Source organism: Peromyscus maniculatus, chromosome 5, assembly GCF_049852395.1.
Source record: "Peromyscus maniculatus bairdii isolate BWxNUB_F1_BW_parent chromosome 5, HU_Pman_BW_mat_3.1, whole genome shotgun sequence".
Lineage (NCBI taxonomy): Eukaryota > Metazoa > Chordata > Mammalia > Rodentia > Cricetidae > Peromyscus > Peromyscus maniculatus.
The window spans coordinates 2367112-2384220 of NC_134856.1; positions in this window are offsets into that span (position 1 = coordinate 2367112).

Consider the following 17109-nt stretch of genomic DNA (forward strand, 5'->3'; position numbering starts at 1 on the left):
GCAATTTATATCATCATTCCCATGGCTTAGTTCTCTCTTCTATAAAATAGAGATAATGAAAACACCTACCCTGCAGAGTTTTTTGATTATTAAATATGGCAATATATACAGTACACTAAGTCAGGGGCCTCACACAAAGAAATTACTTCATCACTGCCAAGATAACTGGAATCTCCACTGCTAAGAGAATATTCTCTCTGGATCTCATATTGGAAAGTCTGATGCAGGAGGTGGCTAGTTGGGAGACTCTGTAAGAGTTCATTGAGGGACATAGTAGAGCCAAGTTGTAAGAAATGAAATAAAAGGGTGCCATACAAGGGAGCTTAGGCAGAAAGCAGAAAAGATCCTGGACTGCATTGGGAAGTGTACTGGTGGTGGATTTTAGAACAACTGAGGAGTTATTGGTTGGATCAAGCTGTTGGCTGGTTTTTCCATTAACCAAGACTCTAAAATGGTTGGAAGGAGGAACAATAGCACCCTGTCCATAGAGACTTTTCTAGAAGGGCATATATCCAAGGACTATCATTTTGTGGAAATGTTAATCAATAATCCTATCCCTAAATGAACTTACATTTTGTTATAAATAGAGAACAATTAGAATCTGGCATCCATCCACAGAAGAAATTGCTCTCAGAATTAAGCACTAGGGAGAAAATACCCATGAGTCATAGAACTTACTTCACTGCATTTTCTTTGTTCATGCAACCTATAGGCCCTGGATTCTTATTTGGCAGGAAATGGGATTCACCATGAAGTTCTGAGGTACCAGGCTACAAAATCCCTCATGCCATTAAATTAACATTGCCTTTGCCCTGCAAATTGAAGGCAGAACAAGGCCAGCATGTAAATGGGGCCAAATCATAATCTGATCAGAGTAGCTCCTTAACAGAAACAGCACTTGTATCTCTGACTTCTTTGTATAGTTGTGAACATGAATCCAATTGCCCATTTTCAATTAGAAACTTAAAAAATAATGCTGAAGTCCAAGCAGGCTAAAGGAATACACAAGGAAGCAAGGGGCACTTGCTTGCTTGTTTGTTTGTTTCCAAGTTTTGAGTTTCTCCATTGAGTTTTTTAATAAGAACATCTGTTTAGCCGTTGTTCATGTGAGGTGTTTGATTTGCATCTTTAGAGTCAAATGTGCTCCATTGTGAAATGTCCTTGATCAGTAAAGAATTCTACAAAAGTAAGCACAGTGTAGTCCACGGAGCTGCAAAGTAGTGTGATCTGACAAAGCAGGAGGCTAAATGGACATTACCCAACCACCTGCCAAGCAGACACTGGTGCAAGGCTCAGAGGTTCATTTTATCAGTGGTATTTATTGAACCTTTCAAAAAGCCAGGCACTGTTACTTGCACTGGGGCACAGGTCCCTGCTCTCATGAAACATAGATTCTTTGAGGGAAAACAGCATTGCCTGAAAATGCAGACCGCAGCCTCCCTGGGCTTGGGAAATGCTGGGAATGTTTGGTAAGAGCAACCAAATATCAAACTTCATGAGTGAGCATACAGGCTTTAGAATTGTATCACAATAGTCTACCTTTTTAATTTACTACTTGTTTGCTAATCAGTCCTGGGCAGTTCAACTTAATCCTTTGGATTTCAGAACACTCATCTATTGAAATGGTATTGCACTGTTCATCAGAAATGGTTATAAGGATTGAAAATATAATAATAACCAAATATGTTGTAAGTACTACATGACACATCACATGTATTAATGTACCATTATTATTAAAATGATGGAGCCTCAAGCAATATATTTGAACAGTCTGACCTCATGTGTTCTCATGTGGGAAATGGGAATGATAGATGACATTCTCTGCAGGAAAGGTTAAACTTTGTGCTTTTTTTTAAAGCTGGAGGCATGGATAAGAACTTGCTGTGTACATTTTATTGCTATACCCCCATGCCCTGTTTGAGCTCACAGAGAAGCTGCCTCTGGAAGTGAGGTTGACTCCCCTTTCAGACTCAATAGTGCTTTTGTTAAGTGTCCTCTAAGACCCTATATCTGGGCATGTGATAGCTTTCTAACCAAGGAGACCAAAGAACAGTAAAAATAGCCCAAGAGTAAAAACATGGTGTTCTTGAAATGGCTAAGTGAACCACTCCCAACAGACATACCATAGTTTATCCCATGACACAAAAATTCCTATGATGGGCAAGAGAAACTGGAACTTCTCCCATGGGAAACTCATTCATGGAGAGGAAGTTCAATCAGGAACTTCAGCTGATTGCCTCAACCTCTCCAGTCAGTTATTTCAGATACTGTGAGCACCAGTTTTGATGCTGTTTCTATTTGCTCTTCTACTTAAAAGCCCCAGGCCCTGAGGGGCGTTGTGCTCTGTCAAGGATGCTCTCCATCAGAAACACCAGATATCTACTTCAGTGGGGTTTCCCCAGATGGTTTTCTAGCTGTTGACAATGTTTGTCTGACTGTCTGTCTATGCCTACTTATTAGTATCTGTCTGTCTCCCTGCCTATCATCTATGTATCTATCTACTATTCATCTTTCTATCTGTCTGCCTGCCTACCTGTCTGTCTATCTACATGCCTATCTCTATCATCTATCATTTACCTACCTATAATTAGTTACTTATTATTTTACTTTGGCTTGATTTATACTTAATAAACTCATCCAAAACTCAAAGTATGACTATCATACATCATTCTCTGGGCTGTACAGAGTAGAGTTCAATAAAGTGTAAATCTTTTTCTAAGTATTAAATGAAGTACAAAATGCCTTGAAATAAATCTCCAGAATCAATGCTCATAGCCTTCTCTATAGATATCACCAAGTTTAGGAGGGGATTTTTTAAAAGGCTACACACCAGGAAATTATTTGAAAAAATCTACTCCTAGGGTATCATTAAAGACATATATTTGATGAACACATAAACAATTCACAGATCCAGATCCAAACAAATTGTATTTCCCTTGTGGTAAAGTGTTATCCAAAAATCTAATAGGAAAAGAATTGCTACAGACTTTCAGAACATGTCCACTCAGCAAGCAGTGAGTTATAATAATAATAATAATAATAAAAAAAAAATACCATTTGAGGGAGAAAATGTAGTTTTCTGTTGGAGAACAGAAAGAGCCATTTTTGACATATATACCTGTTTCTACAAAAAAGCAATATCAAGTAACTCCCGCTTCCATTTCCAAGAAAGCAAAAGAGGCCCTGTTAGCAGATATCATTTACGAGCTGGAGATTTTTCATTAAGGAGATCCTGTTACTGCAGACCCATAGAGGCCATTGCCTGCCCAAGCAGACCCAGCTCAGGCCTCAGGGTTGCTGGCCCAGAGAATCTGTTGAGCACCAGCACTGTTGCTCTGGTTGATGTGAGATGACTTGGGCCCCAATCTTTGTGCATCTCTTGTTCCCTATACCTGTCTGCACCCATCTGCATCTCTCTCTCTCTCCTCGTCTGTGCCTTTTTGTTGTTCTCTCTCTACTTTTATTCATTTGCTTCTTCCTCCCACACAGCTATCTGGAGCATCTCTGCATCTTCCCAGGGTTTATTTTATTTTATTTTGTCTCTGACACACAGTCTGCATTTCTGACTGTAGCTTTTCTTCTCTGTTACTGAAGGTTTCACTGTCTATCTATTCGATGGTTTTTACTATCCTTTTGACTTCTCTTTTCCTTTCCTCCAACTCTCCTCTGCCTGTCCTTTTCTCTCTGTGTGCTTCTCTCTAGGCCTTTCCACCTGCTCAGTGTTTTCAGGTTCCATTTCATTCTATTATCTTCCCCTTTCTATCTCTATTTGCTGTATCATTCCTTCTTTTCACCTCTCTCTTTCTGTCTTGCTTTTTATTTTTGTCTTTTTGGTACACTCTTCCCTCTTTCCAATCTTTTTATGTCTTTTCTCTTGCTCATTATATAGTTTATTTCCTTGATGTATTTGACACATATCTGGTTCTTTCTTTTTTTTAGAAGCATTGCTACATCTCCCTGTAGATTCCCATTCAGAACACACACACACACACACACACACACACACACACACACACACACACACGCATGCACACATGCATGCATGCATGCTCACAACTACACACACATACAGGCATGCATGCATTCACACATACACACATGGACATACACAGGCAGTTGAATACACGCACACACAACTTTTCCTTTCTTGCCTCCTGACCTGTAACACTTCTTCACAGAACAGCCTGTAAATTTAGAGGGCTTTGTTTGGCTTATGGTACCCTGGTGAAATCAAAGATACATAATTTATTCTAGCAAAAATCCTCTGGTTTGGCTGACATAACACTTGGTACTCTCATGAATGCCACACAGCTGTGCCCTGCCACTTCCCCACCTATTCCCACGACTTCTAGGCCCAACACACTGAAGGGACCCTCTATGTACTGGAGCTATTTACTGTCCCAGATACGGCTCCACAGGTTCTTAATGAAACTCAGCTCAGGGGGTTTCAGAACAGGGAGGGCTGGGTAAAGCCAGGATGAAGGAGTTAAAGAAAAGTAAGAAGTCTGAACTTCAATACAAAGTGGCACAAAGAAAGCTGAGCTGCTCCTGAGATGGCAACACCTGGCAACTGGAGAAATGCGGACTGAAGCCAGGATAGCCTGCGTGAGACCAGGTGCAACTCTATCTTAATCAGTCCCTCTGACACACTGCCAGGCAGCCCTCATTGGTGGCAAAAGAAGTCAGGACATGAGCCTCAGGAGATTGACTAGAGCCTTCCTTTGACTCTCTTTGTAAGTCATTAAGCCTGAACAATTCTCTGGATGAACTCTAAGTGTCAGTTTGGTTAGCTTTAAAATAGGATCTGGATTCCAGCCCTTTTCCTGATCAGCCTCTGGGCATGAGGAGAGATGCTCCTATGTAACTCTGTAGGCCCATCTTACTCCAGCTTACATTACAGAGCATCTTCCCTGACAGGTGCTGCTACCTCCATCAAATCTCAGTTTTAATATTGCCTCTCATGCCAAGAGAGCCTAACAGAATAGATTGCTTCCCTCTTTAATCTCCACCACAGCATTCCGTTTATTATCGCTTTAGCACTTTGCCAATTTATAATTATATATTTATGCATTTGCTTACTTATTTATGACTCCTCTGCCCTCAGGAGACTTTGAGCTTTTTGTAAGAGGAGGCCATATCTGTTAAATCACCTCTGATACCCAATGCCTATGGTACTGATGTGGAAACTGAGGCATAGACCTGGGACATGTCTCAGTATGTTCCAGTATCCAAGTCTCACTTCTCTCTGCCTGATATTTGCCATGCTAGTTTCATAACAGGAATAGATGAGATATTGTATATGCCAAGGGTTATACACATTGTGATTGACTAGACTTTCACTGACTCTCAACCACAACTGAACCAGGAGGGCTAGTACTTATCTCTGTGGATGAAAGGGGCCAACTAAGTAATTTTAACCCCAGAGACCATGAGTGGAAAGACTTTTCTAGACTGTCCAGGTGAGCTCAGAAGAACCTTGAACTTTTAAATTTCTGAGCCCCCAGATGAGCTTATTTTGTGCCACACATTGTAGCTAAAATGGATCTTGTAATTCTGAGAAAATAATTTTTACCCCTTTTTGAGAAATGAGTATTTTTTTTACTAATTTGTGTTAAATACCTACATTCAAATATGATTACTGAAAAGATTACTTTGATTCTCATCCTCTAGTTGGTTATAACCCCTTGATACTGAAAGTTTAAGCATCATACCTCTTGGGGGTCCTAACTCTGTTCTCTCTGATGTCTGTCTTTACCCCCTTTTCAAATACCTCAATGATCCCATCGGTCTCTAAGTTTCTGTTACTGTAATCCCTGTGTGTCCTATGAAGCCTAACTCAGTCTGGTGAATGATGGGTACTCTAAAGCCTTACTCAATCTTTGCCAAGAAAGGAAGCCATCAACCATTGTGTTTCTGAAGCTTCACTCTTAATTATAGTATGTTAAGTATGCTCATATTTGAAATATTAGGGATGAGACATTATTTTAGGCACAACTAGTATTACAATTGATGCTATGTACCAATTGTCAAAAAAAATTGTGTGTTTCCTAAGACTCTCAGTAGTGCTCACAATATGTGTATTGTTGCTAATTCTACTATAGAAATGAAAAATCTAAGACTTAAGGGAACATGCATGACCTTTACATGGCTTTAACATCTGCCAAAAAAAAAAAAAAAAGAAAAAAAGATGGGACTTCAGATGTGTTTACACCGGGCCAAGTCTACTACAGAAATGTTGCCATCAAGAACAAACCCTACCATGTTTATATAAAATATGTTGAGTTAGACTTTTTATTGCTCTGACAGAATACTTGAGTTAACAACTTAAGGGAAGGAGGTTTCTCTATGCTTGTAAGAATGTGATGAGCCAGAACATCATGAACATAAAAGAATGTGTGCAAGTATGAAAGCAAAGTTCTTCACTTTGTGGTATACAGGAAGCAGGGGTGGGGAGTAGGGGTGGAGCAGAGAACAAGTTACTTCACAAAAGCTTGCTTGTACTGTTCTATGTCCTCTAACCAGGCCTTTACTCCCACTGCGTCTTAATAATGCAATCTAATTCTGTGTACCTTTATTGGTCCAATAACCTTACAACATTGAATCTCCACCCCCAGGAAACAAGACTTCAACACATGAGTCTTTCAAGGCACACTTCATATCCAAACCATACACTGATTGGAAACATGTTGGTCTGGAACTGCAGACAGTGTGGTGTATCCTACATGCACTGTAACATCCAACTTTTACAGTAAGTATGGAGTTGGTCCTTACCTCGCACAATGTGAGACAGAAATTTGGAATATAATCCTCAGTGTTTTTCATAGAGGACAGAAACTACCTGACTTGCCTTTCAGCTGTGTGTCTAAAATATATTCTGTTGAAAACTAGTTGAGAATGGGACTTTATATATGCAACGAATGAGATGTAGAATTGGCTTTACTGAGCTGTGTGACATTAGGTCAGCTGTTTTCTCTGTTCAAAGACAGGCCACAACTGTACTTTTCCATTTCTAGTACATATTATAATTCCCATGATTTCTCCCAGATGTTGAGTTGGATACAGCATTGTCCTTCTTATTCGTAGTACTAAGTGTACCTTTATATTTAATCTTTGAACAAAAATCCTGCAATGCACATATTTCTGTGACATACTCTATGAGTAAAGGAAGAAACAAAGTGCTAGAGAGGCCCACAGAAATCCACAAAGATACTCCCACAATAGACTGCTGGCAATGGTCGAGAGACAGGCGGAACTGACCTATTCTGGTGATGGGATGGCCAAACACCCTAATTGTTGTGCCAGAAACCCCATCTAAGGACTGAGGAATCTGGATGAAGAGATCCATGGCTAGGCCCCGGGTCGAGCTCCAGGAGTCTAATTAGCGAGAAAGAGGAGGGTTTATATGAGCGAGAATTGTTGAAACCAAGGTTGGATAAAGCACAGGGACAAATAACCAAACGAATAGAAACACATGAACTATGAACCAAAGGCTGAGGGCCCCCCAACTGGATCAGGCCCTCTGAATAGGTGAGACAGTTGATTGGCTTGATCTGTTTGTGAGGCATCTAGGCAGTGGTACCGGGTCCTGTGCTCATTGCATGAGTTGGCTGTTTGAAACCTAGGGCTTATGCAGGGACACTTGGCTCAGTCTGGGAAGAGGGGACTGGACCTGCCTGGACTGAGTCTACCAGGTTGATCTCAGTCCTCAGGGGAGGCTTTGCCCTGGAGGAGGTGGGAAGGGGGGGCCGCTGGGGGGAAGGGGCAGGAGGGATTTTAAGACTGTCTACATTCAGTCGTTACAATGGACCCTTGTATAGGGTTTCTCATTACAATTTTATGAATCAAAATAAATGAGAATAACTAGAAGACAGTTATGAAAGGAAGGAACTCTTCCTTTTAGTACTGCTGTTTCTCTGAAGAAATAGTATGTAAGGATGTGCTTTACAAATGGAAAAACAAGGAAGATATTTCTGTTACACAGAAACTTCAATTCAGAGAGTAGATGCTTGTCACCTTCATTTGGCTTTTCACTATCTTAACCAGAATTTAACATCTTGGTGTCTGTTATTTGTAATTTCAAGGTATTCAATTCATAAGCCCATGGATGTGTGTAGGTGTGGACTCTAGGGAAGCCATTTTGAGGAACATGGCATTGGCTTCTATTACCTGGTCTAAGAGCCAGCAGTCTATTTGAATCACCACTCAGAGACAATTGGTGTCAGAGCCGGGATCACTAACCCTACTTTACTATCTCCAGCACAAGAATGGATCAAGCCAAAAAGGCATTTCATGAACCTCACTAGAATCTCATATTGTCACATATGCATGAGAAGTCAATGAATTTTCCAAGAGGTTTCTTTTCTAGCAGATTTTCAGCCTAGCTATTGGTTTCCTGTCACTTTTTTCAGGCCTGATCAGCACTATATACAATTGGGAGACTTCTACATGTTCTTACAGAGGAGGATCCAGTGTCTTTATTTCTACTTAAGAAATAAGCAGTTGCATTTCCTCCCTATGAATGGTGACTGGGGATGTAGGGAGATGAAATCAACATGAAATTAGAAGGGAGGCAGGAGCTGAAGCAATGATTGATGAAGCATTCATTTCAGGCTGAATTGCTGAATCCTAGAATCAACGGAAGATTAGAGAAGCCAATGCTTTGTTTCTAGGTATCCTAGGAGAAGGGAAAATGTGGACAGAGTCCACAGTTGGCAGAGATTGTGAAAATGATAATAATAAACATACAATGATTGCTTACTATATTGTATGCTACATGTACAGTGTGACTATCATAATACTCACAAAAGCCTTATGTAATAGGTACAGTCCATTCACTCCTTATAGGTAGATGGTGAAACCATCCATAGCACAGAAAGTTTAGAGTTTCTTCAGGTTACACTTCTGGCAAGTGATGGAACCATATGAAATTCTAGAATAATTTCGACCAACGCTCCTCCCCTGATCAACACACTCTAATGCATCCCGGGTGGGAGCCAGAAGAGCTTTCTAATTGGGGCCATTAGCTGAGTCTATCATTCTAGAAGATAGATGGAGGAAATCTCAGAGACCCAATAAAAGTGAATTCCTTTGGGGCTAAGAAGTAGTCTCTCTCACTGATGAAAGTCTAAATTCAGAAGTTCCCATAGGGCTTAGCATGGATAACAGAAACAGTGTAGGAAGATGGAGGACTCAATTTGAATCCCAGCTCCTTTTGCTGGCTAGGGAACTATGAGCCAATCACTTGATGTCTCAGAGCCCCAATTTTCTGATCTATGAAATGAAGATGGTGATATCTATCTTTCAGCAAAGTGCCTGGTCCATTACAGGTGATTAATATTTGCTGACTCTCTTCTCTTTCTGAGGGCCTAGATCCTCTGGGAAGTTGGGAGAGATCCTTGGGTCTGACCTTAACTTCCTAATTTTCAAAGAGCTTGTCTTCAGGTATATACTTATACAAACAACTATTGATGATCCACTTTGCCAAGTTGAGGTTCTTTATTTGGGATTGGGCTGATAGAGATTTTATCCTACTAAGGAGGACCTGTGCTTAGCAGATGGGAGATCTTATGAGTAGTTTTTTTTATTTTTCCTTTCAAATTTGTGCTTTTGTTGTAAAAGAAGTTTTCTGCCATCACATGTATAGGGAAGGTAGTTTTAAAAGAGTCTGGTCAGAGACTATGAGCTACAGTATTTGTGATTCCTTGTCTTTTTCACTCATCAATACACTTTTGCGTCTTCCATTTCCCCAAGGATACCCATCTCTTCTGTCTATACTGCTCTTTGGAGACACCTGTGTTATATACTAGATCGTTGTATCATCTTCATCATGAAATAGTTTAGTTGTCTTGCCTCTCAGAACAGTAAGTAAATACCTATGATGTAACTGACTTGAAACCTTACCATTTCTTTGATTTAACTACTGTCAAATGGACTGTTGTATAAACGATAATAAGGTGACAACATACAACCAGATTAACTAGAGTCTGTCTATGAATTGGCTGAATTCAGTTTTTCACAAAGGTTGGTAAGGCAGGCAAGATTGAAACAGTCCTAAAACAGTTGACCGATATCCCCACACATAAGTTGGTCTTCACTTACATCCACATCTGCAATGGATGTCATCAGCACATGAGGGTCATCTTGTAACTTTGAAAAGTCCCAAACCTCCCTCCAGATCTGTGAATTGAACTCTTTAAGGGTGTGTCTCAGGCATCAACTTATTTCATTTAACTCATGCACAGCTAAGATTGAGAAATTATATTTTATTAAGAAAAAACAGTTCAATTTAGAGGGAAAATATAAATGTCTTATAACCTATGCCACACTTCTTCAAACATACTCTTTCCTTATTGATTTGTAATGAAATTCTCTGCCAATTGCAACACACAAAGGGGCTGGTGGAAATTTCATGTAGTTTAACTTCTGAATTCCTGGACATTGCAGGCTGTGAACTGGTGGACCCATGTGTGTGCTCACACACAGCAGCTCAACAGCTTCCTTTGGCATGCTTGTGCTCAAAGAGCTGAAAGGGAAAGACCTCGCATTAAACTAAAGGGTCTTGCTCCCTCCTCTTCCCTCTCCAAGCTGATAAATAATGGATAATAAAGAGCACTGCCATTACATGCATAAAGCACTTGGCATTCACCTCCAAGGTAGCACTTTCTATCTAATCTGAGGTCCAGTTCAGCATAAAATCTGTTTGGTGGTAAGGCCAAATCTTTCTGAAGAGCTCTTCAATGCCTCCATATTATTCAATGGAAAAAAGGAAATAATTCAACCCTGGGATCAATCTCAGTATTTGTTTCTAAAAGGCCAAAGGAACAGGAGTAGCATGCCTGGAGTTTCTCTTTTACTTCAGAGCATAATACCCTGGGCAACCTCTTTCTGAAGAGCACAGTTCCTCAAAGGCCCATGTGATATTGAGTCCCCGAGGAATCTTCTTGTCTTTTTCTCTTTATAGCATTCATTACAGTCATAAAAGCCTACTTTGTATTTATTTTACGTGTTTAATTGTTCTCTGCATCTTCTGATAATTTGAACTTTGCATAGTAGATACCACATCTATTCTGCATCCTTTGGGCTTAATGTAGAACAGGGAAACTAGCAGGCACTCAATAAATATTGGTTGAAAGATGCTAAAAGTGCAACCAGTAAAGGGAAAATAGTTTGGTACAACTGAAGCTAGGTTTTGCCGCACATACATGATCTATAATTTAGAGGAAGAATTTTCAATGTTTTCATGGTGAGACGGTAGCATGAAAGTGACAGTCAACATGCCTTTGTCATTAAGATATAAACTGGTAAAAAGTCTACCTCCCACTGGACCATATGGCTGTGCAGCCTTGGAGATGTTACATCTTCATGCTTGTGAAGATTCCATTCATGTGCCTCTGATCAGACTGATGATGCAATGAGCAGATGTCTCATAGTAAAACATTCAGCACATGGCCTGGCATATGATGGGTGTTCTCCACATACTCACTCAGTGGCATGCCATGTGGTGGGTAGTCTTCACACACTTAGCGTTGTCCTGTAATGTGGTGGGCATTCTCAATTCAAAGGCAAGGACAGATGTGGAGGATCTGAAGGCCCACCTATAGAGGACTGCAGCAGAGGTACTGGCACTTGGGTCAGTTATTTCATCTCTCTGGGTCTTGCCTTCATGTTTTTTTTTAAAGAACTAGTTTTAAGTGGAAGACTTATAAGTGCAACACTTTGCAAAATATTTGTCCAAAGAGAACTAATATCAACAAATGCTTGAAAACAATAGGATCTGTTTTAAAAAATAGACTAAGAATTGTGATGCACCCTGTACTATTTAATAAGGTCAAGATCCAACCACAGGTATACAAGAGGCACTTAGTAAGTTATGTGTGAGATGACACAGAACATAATAGACATAAATGTCTTCATGTAGGTTCAATGTTAATAGATTGAGACAAACATAAAAAAGTTAATAAATACATATGATGCAGTATGATGATAAATGCTAAGGGGAAAATAGAGCAAAAAAAATGTTGTAGATGATGGAAAAAGATTAAGGCAATGTCACCATTTCTCATCATTTCTATAGAATCCCCAGGAAGGTTCTTGTTTGCCTGTGTGGCTCTTATTTTGACCAACTGCTGTTGAAGAATTTTTATAGACTCTGTATTGGGTAGGAATGGTCATTGGGTATCAAGAGGCAAGATCAGCTTTAAGAAGAATTTGCAGAAAGTACTGGGAGTGCTCAGTGGTAAAGCACTTGCCTGGCATACATGAGGATCAGGTTCAACCCCACCACTGTTGAAGTTGGAAAAATGGGCAGACAATGTAAAGTTCTACCATGTGTCACTCATAGGATACCAATCACTTTGTGGTATTGGTATCCACTCAATTTATGGAATTCTGTGCTAGATAGATGTGTGACCTTACTTACTCTCACAGTTCCTCATTATACCTGATCACACACTTTTTGTGTGTAACACCTTTAACAGTAAAAGAGCACCCATTGACACTGGGCTGTAGATTCATAATTTCATTAATGCTCAGTTTATACTCAGCATTAGTAAATCTAGATTTTTGGACAAAGTCTTACTTTTTAAAAGGACTTTCTAAACATGATGCTTATCACGTCCTTACTTCTTAATGAAAATATGTCTTAGAACAAGTAAGTGTATTTCTTAGAATGTAATAAAAAGTTGAAAGAAATTAGCTGCTAGGAGAGAGTGGCCATCTCACTTCAAGGTTAGCATAGGCTACACAAAGGATAAACACAGAATCAAATGGAGGAGGACCAGGTTGAGATGCAGAAAGAAATCTTCCAACCTGCAAGTTGTCCCAGTCAAATTAGTGTACTTTAATGAGAAACTTGCTTGTTTTATAGAAATATTTGCAAAATCACAACCCTGTAAAATGTCATGTCGTATTCCTTGTGACTTTGGAAAATGTCATGAAGTTAGCTGTACCAGTAGGGAGCTTAATGCTTCCAATAAAAGCCTCTCCTGGAGAGGGGCACAGATATTTACAATTGCAGAGGAAGCACAGGTCTCAGAGTACAGCACAGTTGGTTGAGAGTCAGAAGCCGAAGACCCCAAACCATTCACAGCAGTTGTCAGTGTTCATGGGTAGAGTCCAGAACTGGCCTAATTACCAAGGCATTCTCTCAGTCTGGTGACTTATTTCACCCCCAGGAGCTCTGGGTTCCCTCTCCCTGGGTGCTGGGATAATTGTGACAAACTCCTGAGGTTTCAGTGGAAAAGGTTAGTGATTTTTGACAACTAAGGGACCTCTCATAGCATTTTTTTCCTTCAGACAAGTTTTTCCCCTTAGTGATTTTAGTTTTACTCAGTTTGAAATACAATGCATATCAATTTAAAACATTTTAAAATATGGTTAAAACAATAAAACTACTTCAGTCTGTAAAGAACAACTGGTAACTTTTGAGTACAGAGTTCACTTTATGTGGTTCTTTCCCATGTGTTTGTTTATGTAAAAATACAAAGGGATACATTCTATGTATCAGACGTATAAACATATAGTTCTATATGTTGATTCAGTAATTAGCAAGATATTTATTTTTCCACACACACATACACAGACATAGACACACACACACACACACACACACACACACATACACACACACACACACACACACACACAGGCATTCCATATTCACAAGTCATAGCATGCTTACAGATTTCCAAGGATCAAACTCAATCAGATTTGGTGACAAGTGCCCTTACCCTCTCATCTACCCCACAAATCCTAATTACCACATACTATAAATGATTTCCCATACCATCAGAAGGTCTTAATATGGACAACTTCAAGATTACACAATACACAATATTAAAAATATTATAACTTATAATTCTATAGTATATAGAAATTCTGTGATACTCCTCACAGTGACCCTATGTATATGTGAACACACATAGTTACTTCTACATCTTTTTTTCCTTTATTGGAAATAGATTCTTTTCTCATACAATGTATCCTGATTATAATTTCCCCTCTCTACTCCTCCCAGTGACTTTCCCCTTCCCCTCCCCTCCCAATGCATGCCCTTTCTGCCTCTCATTCATTATAAAATAACAGATTTCTAAGAGATAAAAACCAAACATGACAAAATAAAATATAATAAGATGAAGTGAAAAAAACACCAAATCAAAGTTGGACAAACATAACAGAAGGAAAAGAGCCAGAGATGCACTCCTTATGATAGTCAGGACCTCTATATAAGTATTAAGCTTATAGCAATACTATATGCACAGAGGACCTGATGAAGACCCACATAGGCCCTGTGTTTGCTTCTTTAGTCTCTTTGAGCTCATAAGGACCTTGCTTAATTGATTCAGAGGGTCTTGCTCTCTGATGTCCTCCATCCCTTCTGTCTCTTACATCCTCTCTCTCTCTCTTTCTGTCTTTCTGCCTCCTCTTTTGTAGGATTCCCTGAGCTCTGAGGGGAGGGATTTGATGGAAACCTCCCACTTAGACTCTATGCACAAAATGTGTGGCTGTGGGCATCTGCATTTGCTCCCATCTGCTGCTGAAGGAGGCCTCTCTGATAATAACTGGATAAGGCCCTGATCTAGGAATACCATTAGGAGTCATTGTATTAATACATTTTTTAAGAGCAGTAGTATTCAGTTCTTGGTTACTCAAGCAGTATGGGTTCCTTATCAGGGAGTGGGCCTTAAGTAACACCAGACATTTGTTGGCTACTCCCACAAATTCTGTACCATCACTGCTCAAGTATATTTTGCATGCAGGAAAAATTGTAGGTGAAAGGCTTTGTGGTTGGGTTGCTGTCCATATTTCTCTCTTAGTGGCCTGCAGAGTACTTTCCCACACCAGAGAGACTAGAATGTAGAGGTGAAGGCTCCATGCGGGCACCAGCTCAATTTCTCCATGTTCAATGAATTGTATGGGTGTTGTCCTTAGCAATGGGGCCTTGCTGTCAATTTCCAGAGAGCAATCTTTGTCATAGCAGCAGTCTGTGTTGTTTGGGGATTTCCATGGGACTCCCTTAGCCAACAAGTCAATTGAATGCTACCTGGTCCTGACACAGGGAGCCTCATCTGGCTCCAAGAGTTGGACAATTGAGTCTCTGTATCCCTCATTACTATGAATCCTTCATACACCCCAGGAAGTTTCCAATGCACTGCTTCAATACTATTCCCCAAATGTCACCCAATTCCAGACATCTCTCCCTCCACTCTCTCCCTCCACTCCATCTCCCCCTATATGTAATCCCCCATTTCCCTTCTCCATCCCCAGCTACTTGCAAAATCTATTCTATTTCCCCCTCAAAAGGCAATAAATTCATCCCCCTAGACATCCCTTACTTACCTGTCCTCTCTGGTCCCCTAGACCCCCCTCCTTACATTTACATTCTTCTATATGCAGACATCCAGTTTGACAAGCACCATTTGTTGAAGATGCTTTCTTTCTTTCTTTCTTTTTTCTTTCTTTCTTCCTTTATTTTTTTGAGTGTATATTTCTGACTCCTTTATAAAAAATCAGGTGTCCATATATGTGTGAACTTATATATGGGTCTGTAATTCAATTCCGTTGATCAACCTGTCTATTTTTATGCTAAATACCACATGGAATTTATTATTATAGCTCTGTAGTACAACTTGAAGTGGGGAACGGTGGGATTCCAGCAGTTCATTCATTGTTCAGGGTTATTTTTGCTATCCTGGGGTTTTTGTTTTTCCATATGAAGTTAAGAATTGACCTTTAGCCAGGTGGTGGTGGCGCATACCTTTAATCCCAGCACTCGGGAGGCAGAGGCAGGCGGATCTCTGTGAGTTCGAGGCCAGCCTGGGCTACCAAGTGAGTCCCAGGAAAGGCACAAAGCTACACAGAGAAACCCTGTCTCAAAAAATCAAAAAAAAAAAAATAAATAAATAAAAGAAGAGAGAATTGACCTTTCAAGAGCTGTAAAGAACTGTAGTGGATATTTGATGGGGATTGCATTGAATCCATAGATTGCTTTTGGTAAGATGACCATTTTTACTGTTAACCCTACTAATCCAGGAGCATGGGTGATTTTTTTTTCTTCTGATATGTTCTTCAATTTATTATTTATTTATTTATTTATTTATTTATTTATTTATTTATTTATTTATTTATTCATTTTACATACCAACCACAGATCCCCCTCTTATTCCTCTTCCCGCTCCCCCCTCCTCCCCCCTCCCCTGCAGATCCCCTCCTTCAACAGGTAAGTTTTCCCACTGTGGGAGAGTTAAGCCTGGTGTATTCAGTTGAAGCAGGACCAAGCCCCTCCCCCCTGTATCAAGGGTGAGCAAGGTGTTTGACCCCGGGGAATGGGATCAAGAAAGCTGGCTCGTGCACCAGGGATAGATCCTCATCCCACTGCCAGGGGCCCCTCAAACAGACCCAGCTACACAACTCTCCCATATGCAGAGGATGTCTTCTGGGCCCATGCAGGCTCCACAGCTGTTGGTCTAAAGTTCATGAGTTCCTTTGATCTTGGTACAGCTGTCTCTGTAGATTTCTCCATCATGATCTTGACACCTCCTTGCTCATTTAAGCCCTCTCTGCTCTCTTTGACTGGATTCCCAGAGCTTGGCCTGGTGCTTGGCTGTGGATCTCTGCATCTGCTTCCATCAGTTACTCGATGAAAGTTCTATGATGACAGTTAGGGTATTCACCAATCTGATTATCAGGGTAATCCAGCTCAGGCACACTCTCCACTGTGACAAGTAGCCTAATCTAGGGACATCGTTGTCGATTCCTGGCAATTTCCCTAGCACCAGGTTTCTCTGTTACCCCATAATGTCTCCCTCTATCAATTTATCTCTTTCATTGCTCTCCCACTCTATCCCTCCCCCAGCTCAACCATCCCGTTCCCCCACGTTCTCATCCCCAATCCCCTACCCTCTATTGCCGTTCCAAACCCCCAGTTTACTCATCAGGATCTTTTCTGTTTCCCTTTCCCAGGGTGATTTATACATCCCTCTTCGTGTCCTTGTTTCCTAGATTCTTTGGAGCTGTGGGTTGTAGTCTGGTTGTCTTCTACTTTATATCTAGTATTCACTTATGAGTGAGTATATACCATGTTTTTCTTTCTGAGTCTGTTTTACCTCACTC